The following is an 8,645-nucleotide window of genomic DNA, read 5'->3' as shown; positions in this document are numbered from 1 at the left end:
CAAGTCAGGATGAGACTCCGGACGAAAAATAAAATAAAAAGAAAATAAAAAAAAGGGCCATAAAAAAAGAGAAGGCCCAAATTAAAAAAATGAGAGAAAAAGAGAGAAGGGACAATGTTACTATCCTTTTACCACACTTGTGCTTCAAAGTAGCACCATGATCTTCATGATAGAGAGTCTCTCGTTTTGTCACTTCCATATACTAGTGGGAATATTTCATTATAGAACTTGGCTTGTATATTCCAATGATGGACTTCCTCAAAATTGCCCTAGGTCTTCGTGAGCAAGCAAGTTGGATGCACACCCACTTAGTTTTCTTTCGTTGAGCTTTCATATACTTATAGCTCTAGTGCATCCGTTGCATGGCAATCCCCACTCACTCACATTGATATCTATTGATGGGCATCTCCATAGCCCGCTTGATACGCCTAGTTGATGCGAGACTATCTTCTCCTTTTTGTCTTCTCCACAACCACCATTATGTTCCACATATAGTGCTATATCCATGGCTCACGCTCATGTATTGCGTGAAGATTGAAAAAGTTTGAAAATTCTAAAGTGTGAAACAATTGCTTGGCTGAAACCGGGGTTGTGCATGATTTAAATATTTTGTGTGATGAAGATAGAGCATAGCCAGACTATATGATTCTGTAGGGATAGCTTTCTTTGGCCATGTTATTTTCAGAAGACATAATTGCTTTGTTAATATGCTTGAAGTATTATTATTTTCTACGTCAATATGAACTTTTGTCTTGAATCTTTTGGATCTGAATATTTATACCCACAATTAAGAAGATTTACATTGAAATTATGCCAAGTAGCACTCCGCATCAAAAATTCTCTTTTTATCATTTACCTACTCGAGGACGAGCAGGAATTAAGCTTGGGGATGCTTGATACGTCTCCAACGTATCTATAATTTTTGATTGCTCCATGCTATATTATCTATTGTTTAGGGAAATATTGGGCTTTATTTTCCACTTTTATATTATTTTTGGGACTAAGCTATTAACCGGAGGCCCAGCCCAGATTTGTTGTTTTATGCCTATTTCAGTGTTTCGAAGAAAAGGAATATCAAACGGAGTCGAAACGGAACGAAATCAACTGGAGAAGTTATTTTTGGAAGGAAAGCTACCGGATGGACTTGGACCCCATGTCAGGAGCTAAGGGAGGTGCTCACGAGGGTGGGGGGTGCGCCCCCCCTAGGTCGCGCCCCTGCCTCGTGGGCCCCCCAGAGCTCCACCGACGTACTTCCAGCACCCATATATACCTACGTATCCTAAAACTTCCAGAACAGAAGATAGATCAGGAGTTCCACCGCCGCAAGCCTCTGTAGCCACCAAAAACCTCTTGGGAGCCTGTTCCAGCACCCTGCCGGAGGGGGAACCCATCACCGGTGGCCATCTTCATCATCCCGACGCTCTCCATGACGAGGAGGGAGTAGTTCACCCTCGCGGCTGAGGGTATGTACCAGTAGCTATGTGTTTGATCTGTCTCTCTCGTGTTCTTGATTTGGCACGATCTCGAGCTTTGCTATTATAGTTGGATCTTATGTTTCTTCTCCCCCTCCACTCTCTTGTAATGTATTGAGTTTCCCCTTTGAAGTTATCTTATCGGACTGAGTCTTTAAAGATTTGAGAACACTTGATGTATGTCTTGCCGTGCGTATCTGTGGTGACAATGGGCTATCACGTGATTCACTTGATGTATGTTTTGGTGATCAACTTGCGGGTTCCGCCCATGAACCTATGCATAGGGGTTGGCACACGTTTTCGTCGTGACTCTCCGGTAGAAACTTTGGGGCACTCTTTGAAGTACTTTTATGTTGGCTGGATGAATCTGAGATTGTGTGATGCATATCGTATAATCATGCCCACGGATACTTGAGGTGACAATGGAGTATCTAGGTGACATTAGGGTTTTGGTTGATTTGTGTCTTAAGGTGTTATTCTAGTATGAACTCTATGATAGATTGAGCGGAAAGAATAGCTTCATGTTATTTTACTACGAACTCTTGAATAGATAGAACAGAAAGGATAACTTTGAGGTGGTTTCGTACCCTACCATAATCTCTACGTTTGTTCTCCGCTATTAGTGGCTTTGGAGTGACTCTTTGTTGCATGTTGAGGGATTGTTATATGATCTATATGTTATTATTGTTGAGAGAACTTGCACTAGTGAAAGTATGAACCCTAGGCCTTGTTTCCTATCATTGCAATAGCATTTACGCTCACTTTTATCATTAGTTACCTTGCTGTTTGTATATTTTCAGATTACAAATATCTTTATCTACTATCTATTTTGCACTTGTATCACCATCTCTTCGCCGAACTAGTGCACCTATACAATTTGCCATTGTATTGGGTGTGTTGGGGACACAAGAGACTCTTTCTTATTTGGTTGCAGGGTTGTTTGAGAGAGACCATCTTCATCCTACGCCTCCTACGGATTGATAAACCTTAGGTCATCCAATTGAGGGAAATTTGCTACTGTCCTACAAACATGTGCACTTGCAGGCCCAACAACGTCTACAATAAGAATGTTGTGTAGTAGACATCAGCCGCTGCATGGCTCCGTCAACGGCCTAGTACGGCCCAACTTTAGCATCAATGACTCAAGACCCTCACGAGGGGCCAAGCCTCGTGAGGCGAACGACAACAAGACTGCCGAGGGGATCGGCCTCCTCGGGCTGGCTCCCGAGGGGCGGAGAGTTCTATGCAAGGTGCACCTCACGAGGCTCAGCTGATGTGAGCCATGACGACCAAGGCTAGGCAGGCGCCAACGGCACAAAGCGCCAATTTCCTCTTCGGTGCAAGGGGGCAAGCCACATGCGCGGAGTCCCTAGGAATCAGCCAAAGGTTTCCATTCTGGTGCAACCAGACCAAGACTGCCAGGATGGTAGGACGGAGGTCATCACCGAGCCCACCGCAGCGTCATGACCAGAGGCTTTTCATAGGCGAAGACCACTTCAGTCAGGATAGGATGTACTACTTGTCCCCTTTCGAATATGGCCGTTGTGGGATCCCTTCCCGCCAACATTTGGGAAGAGGACCAAGGCCACTATAAATAGGACTTAGCCACCACCAGGGAGAGGGGTCGGATACATTCTCACCCGACCACCTCACTAGCTCTCCTGAGCTCAAGAACACCTCACCTCCTAAGGCCAGTTCATCCACTATACTAGTTCATCCTCAGCCTTCCGGGCAATCCACCAAAAACGCTGGAATAGGGTATTACACCGCAAGGTGGCCCAAACCAGGATAAAATGTCGTGTCTCTTTGTCTCTTTAAGCACGACGCGCTAGGCTTAGGAGAATTGCGAGTAGGCAAGCTGGGTAGGTTGAGACCTCCGCACGCACCCCAGAGTTCGAACCTTTCAAGGGTTTGCGGAACCCGTAATCCGACATTTGGTGCGCCAGGTAGGGGGGCGTCGGATCCTCTCTTTCGTCGATCGATCCACCGCCACTCCGACACCTCCATGGTTGACGCACGCCGGGCTAACGCCGAGCGCCGAGCTACGGTAGCCGCTCGCGTTGCTCAGATGGCTCCGGCGGGCAATGGTCTTGCTCGTCGTTCTCTGTCTCTGGTGGCCAACGCCGCCACGGGCCCTACCAGCCACGAGCAGCAAGCTTCTTTGTTGCACCCTTCGGTGCGCCACGACGGGCGCACCGCCACTCCGTCACTGACCCCTGCAGCTTCTTCCTCCCACGCGCGTCACGGCCCAGTGAACGCGCAGGCTGCTCTGCTCATGGCGCGGGAGCTCCTTCACTACCTCCTGTTCGACAACTTCTATGAGGAGTGGCTCGAGCAGATCGCTGAGCTCGTCAGCGCGGTTGGGGGCTCCGCTGCACCAGCCCGCTCACTGCCTCAGCAGCCGCCTGCCGCGGGCGATGTGGCTCAAGGGGCTCCTGCACCACCTCTAGCCCAGGGCGTCATCTTCGGGCCAAGGCGTGTGGCACCACGGCGCAACCCACCGCGCCAGGTGCGTGCGCGCGAAGAGGTGAGCTGCCAGGTGGTGCAGCGGCCTCAAGGAGAAGCACGCGTGCTTCCAGCACCCCCACGTCAAGCCCGCGTGCTGCCACAGGAGATGGCGGCGCGCGAGCACTAGGACCAAGCTCCACCCCCTCGACGGTCCCCCGTGGCCACAGCAGGGTGTCACACGCTCACCTCGGAGCTTCGCAACGTCATCTGGCCGAGCAAGTTCAAACCTGACCTGCCTCTATGAGCTCCGCTGAGTTCCTACAGCTCTACGAGCTGAGCATCAAGGCGGCCAGTAGCGACTAGAAGATCATGGCGAACTGGTTCCCCATGGCCCTCAAGGAGGGCGCGCATTCTTGGCTCCTGAATCTCCCCGTCAGGTCGGTCTCTTCCTGGGAGGAGATGCGCCGCCGCTTCATCGCCAACTTCTAGGGCAGTCGCGACCGTCTGCCTACCGCCGGTGACCTGCAACGCATCAAGCAGCATCCAGGAGAGACCCTGCAGAAGTATATCCAGTGCTTCAACAACATACGGCTCAAGATCCCCAAGGTGTCGGATGAGGCCATCATTTTAGCGTTCACTGATGGCGTCTGCGACGTCAAGATGAAGGAGGAGCTCGCTATCCACGAGGATCTTTGCACAGCCCTGGAGATGTTCAATATGGTGAACAAGTGTGCGAGGGATGAGGAGGGGCGCCTCTCCCTCCTCGAGCTCCCCGATGCTGACCCAGAAGACAAGAAGGCCAAGGCCAAGGACGTGAAGCGCAAGGGGCCAACTGTGCTCAGGGCTGAGCCGGAGATGAAGCGTGGCTGCGACCACCCCGAGTCATCCAAGAGCAACCGACCGTTCTGCGTCTTCCACAACGTCCACATCCGCAACACCAATGACTACCAGGAGCTCAGGGTCCTCTGTGACGGGCGCCTCGGTTGACACCCCTAGCCAGCGCCACGAGGGAGGCGCTCGGGCACCATGTGGGGGTGTGCTTTAGCACACGTTTCCCACGAGAGAGCGTCGGGCGGAAGGCGCCAGGCGTTTAGGAGGTCATCAGAAAGGCAATCGAGGAGATTCAAGAGGCAAGGGTTCGGCAAGGCGACCATCGCCTACCGTGAGGCGTGGCTCACTGCCCTGGTGAGGGTAAGGAGTTCCGCGTCTGCATTGACATCCGAGGGCTCAGCAGGGCCGCATCTCTGCAGCTTTTCTAGTCGTCTTGTGTCAGCCTATGCGAGGGTCTACGTCATAGCTATGTTTGCATGCCCTTCGGCCTGCCGAGCACGGCTGCGGCGTTCCAGTGCTGCATGCGGGACGCCCAGGCGGCTCGCGAGGATAGGCACTAGGCAACCCTGGTAGAGATGGAGCTGCATCTTCAGGAGCCTCCTAGGCCTCCCGAGGCTCGGGGCCAAGGCGGCTTGTGAGGTACGACTCCAGCAGCGCGCGTCTTCTACAACCCCGACATCTCTTCAGCGACGGTACCAAGTGACATCTCTCTAGTTCATTCAATTTGGGAGTGCCCCTCGGGCTGCATCATCCCATAGCGTGTGGGTCCATCCCTGCGGTATGTATCTCTTTTGCGCCTATCAGAACTAGTTTACCTTCCTTCCAAGCTGCCTTAAGATTATCAACTGCTTGACCGGCGCTTTGTCGCCAAGAACGTCTCGCGCCCCTGCAAGCCCTCCCGCGACCGCCTCATAATTAAGGAGTGACACGGCGTCTGTGCTTGGGTCCATCCCTGCAGTGTTGCTAAATCCAAGAGGCTGAGCTCTGGCTCACGGGCCAGTCCCCGTGTACGTCACCTCTCATGGCCCTTGGTGCCTTGTTCTCGCATGAGCTAATCGTGGGCGGATGAGTGAGGGCGTGCGACCTGGTGCCCCCGTGGCCACGGGAACCGCGCACCGGCTGTTTTTCCTCAGGATCTTTGCATGAGAAGACTGGGCACAACGTCTGTGCTCGGGTTCGTCCCCGCAGCGTCAATAAACCCAACGGCTGAGCTCTGTCTGGCAGGCCGGCCCCGTTCTCATCAACTCCTGGGGTCGTTGGTGTTCGGCCTTCTCATGCAATAACCTCAGGAGGCTCATTCAGCGCAGGCTGCCTAACCATCTTGCAGGACTGACACAAGTGCTCCCAATCAAGTTCAGGCGCAACCCACCTTGAGGTAGGGCCTCGTGAGTCCCGCGCTGGCTCATGGATGCCCTTACACACCTCCTCCAGCCCTGTCGTGCAAGCCACGTGTCAGGGCGGGGCTGTACACGCCCCAGGGGTTCTCCTTAAAGGGAGCCCCCTCCCATGCACCAGTGGAAGCACCATGTTCCACGCTGGCTGTCAACACTGCCGAGGAGCGGCTATGCCCGTGCAAGAGCGGAAGCACTATGCTCCGCGCTGGTGATAAACAACTGGGGGTGGCCTCACGGCTGCATTAACCCTAGGGAGCTTCCGGGCTCAGTGTCTGGCCTCACCGCGCCGCTCTCCCTTGGGAGGGTAGCGCGAGGGGGCTGGGCACGGGGTCTCCGCTCAAGTCACGCCTGGCGTACCCCACCTCGCCAGGTCCCATGGACCTGGTCTTCGTGCGCCCCTCCCGAGCGAGATCTCGACGAGGAAAGGTATGATAGTCGGTTTGCACGTTAAGGGGGACTCCTGAGCATCGCGTCTTGGGAGCCTAACTGGCCACTTAGCCCCTCACCCCTTGGCCTTGTCCTGGTGATCCGGATGACCCAACGGTGGCTGAGGTATGCGCGGGGCCGGGCCCTGCGGACACAGAACACCAAGGCCAGACTCTCGTCCTTTTCAAGCCGTTCGTACGTCAAGGGGCACTCCTGAGTATCGCGTCTCAGGAGCCTAACTGGTCACATAGCCCCTCACCCCTTGGTCTCGACCTGGTGATCCGGACGACCCAACGACGGCTGAGGTATGTGCGGGGCCGGGCCATGCCGACGCAGAACGCCAAGGCTTGCCTTCGCACTTTTTCCTAAGATGTTTGTACATCAAGGGGGACTCCTGAGCATCACGTCTTAGGAGCCTAACTGGTCATGTAGCCCCTCACCCCTTGGGCTCGTCCTTGCGGTCCTGACGACCCAAGGACGGTTGAGGTATGCGTGGGGTTGGGCTCTGCCGACGCAGAACAACAAAGCAAACGGAAAAAGTCGGGGAAACACAACCTAATTATTACAAAACATATTGTTCCAAGCAATCAGTTTTAAATGCCTCCACGAGGCATGCTACATGATACAGGATGAATAGGAAGGAGCAGCGCCACCAAGCCACCTCTTCAGTCATGGGTGCAGCCATTGCCCGCTAGCGGAGCCTCGTCGCCAGCCTCGTTACCCGTCCCCTTGGCCCCAGCCATGGGGTCAACGACAAGGAACTTGCTCAGCAGGGCGTCCATGGAGCTCATCACGGCGGCAGCAACAGCGCTGCAGGAGTTGGAATCCACGGGCTCTAGGAAGGCGGCGAAGTCGAAGCTGGTGTCCCGGAGATAGAGATGGCTGAAGACGCACGTAAGGGCCGAGGAAGAAAGCAAGCGAGCCACACCTTCCACCAAAGAGCCAAACCCGTCGACTGCGTCCTCGAAAACTTCCATGACCTCAGGGATCAGGGCAGCCGAGCTCTCCCTTGGGGCCACCGCTTTCTCTGAGGGATCGCCCCCAAAGAGCGACCACTGAGCCTTGTGGAACCTCGCCCCGAGGAAGGCGAGGGTGATGCGCTCCATGGTAGCTGCTCCTTTGGCCTCGGCAAGGGCCGCCTGGGCCGCCTCTGCTTCCTCCTTCAACTTCGTCAAGCGGCCGCGCTCCGCAGCCTGTTCTAGGGCTGCCTTCTTTAGTTCAGCATCGTGATCGGCAATGGCAGCCTCCTGGGCCTTCAGATTCTCCTCCCGCTCCTGGAGCTAGCTGGTCTGGGTGGCCTGTTGATCCTAAGAAGCCTTCAGCTCAGCCTCCACCATGCGGCACCGATCCTCGGCTTCTTTGGCCTCCTTCCGCGCTAGGTCACGCTCGGCAGCAGCCACCCCAAACACCTTCTGGGCCTCCTCCACAGAGCTCCATGACGCTCGGACAGACTCGTCGGCCTGGAGCCATCCATAGATTAGCCCCAGACGTCCCAACGCTTCGCACCATTCCAAGCCCTGAAGTTTACCTTGGAGAAGGTTCAGCGCCGCTCGAGCCTCTTCTAGGGCTCTGGAGGTGGCAGGAGCGCCATGGCCCTGCTGCGCGCCGGACGGGAGAGGAGATGTTCACGGCACCAAGGCAGGAAAAGCTATAGCAGCAGGAAGGACTGGGGGCTCCGGAGGCCTGGCGAGCTCAACAGCCACAGTAAGGATGGGTGCCGATAGGGTCAGCCCCGCTGAGGACGCCGGCACCTCCTGAGGATAGGCTTCCGCACCCTAAGAAGACGACATTGCCACTGGAGCTGCAGGGGCCGCGACGCTCTTCTTCGCCAGGGCTGTGGCAGCCACCTCGACACGCTCGACCACGGCGACCCTAGCGCCCTCCTTCTTCTTCTTTGACGATTGTTGCCTAACGACGGACGAAGACACTGAGCATCGCATCAGGAATCAAGAACAAGGCCAAGGGAAAACACTCACTGGTCAGAGAAGATGTAGTTACTCTTCAGGCCCAATAGCGGGGGCTTCACCGGGGTAGTCGAAGCCGCGCTCTTGGGAGCAGGAGAGCATGCAGTCGG

The sequence above is a fragment of the Triticum dicoccoides genome, chromosome 5B (assembly GCF_002162155.2).
Source record: "Triticum dicoccoides isolate Atlit2015 ecotype Zavitan chromosome 5B, WEW_v2.0, whole genome shotgun sequence".
In the NCBI taxonomy this organism is placed as follows: Eukaryota; Viridiplantae; Streptophyta; class Magnoliopsida; order Poales; family Poaceae; genus Triticum; species Triticum dicoccoides.
This window is presented reverse-complemented; position numbering follows the sequence as displayed.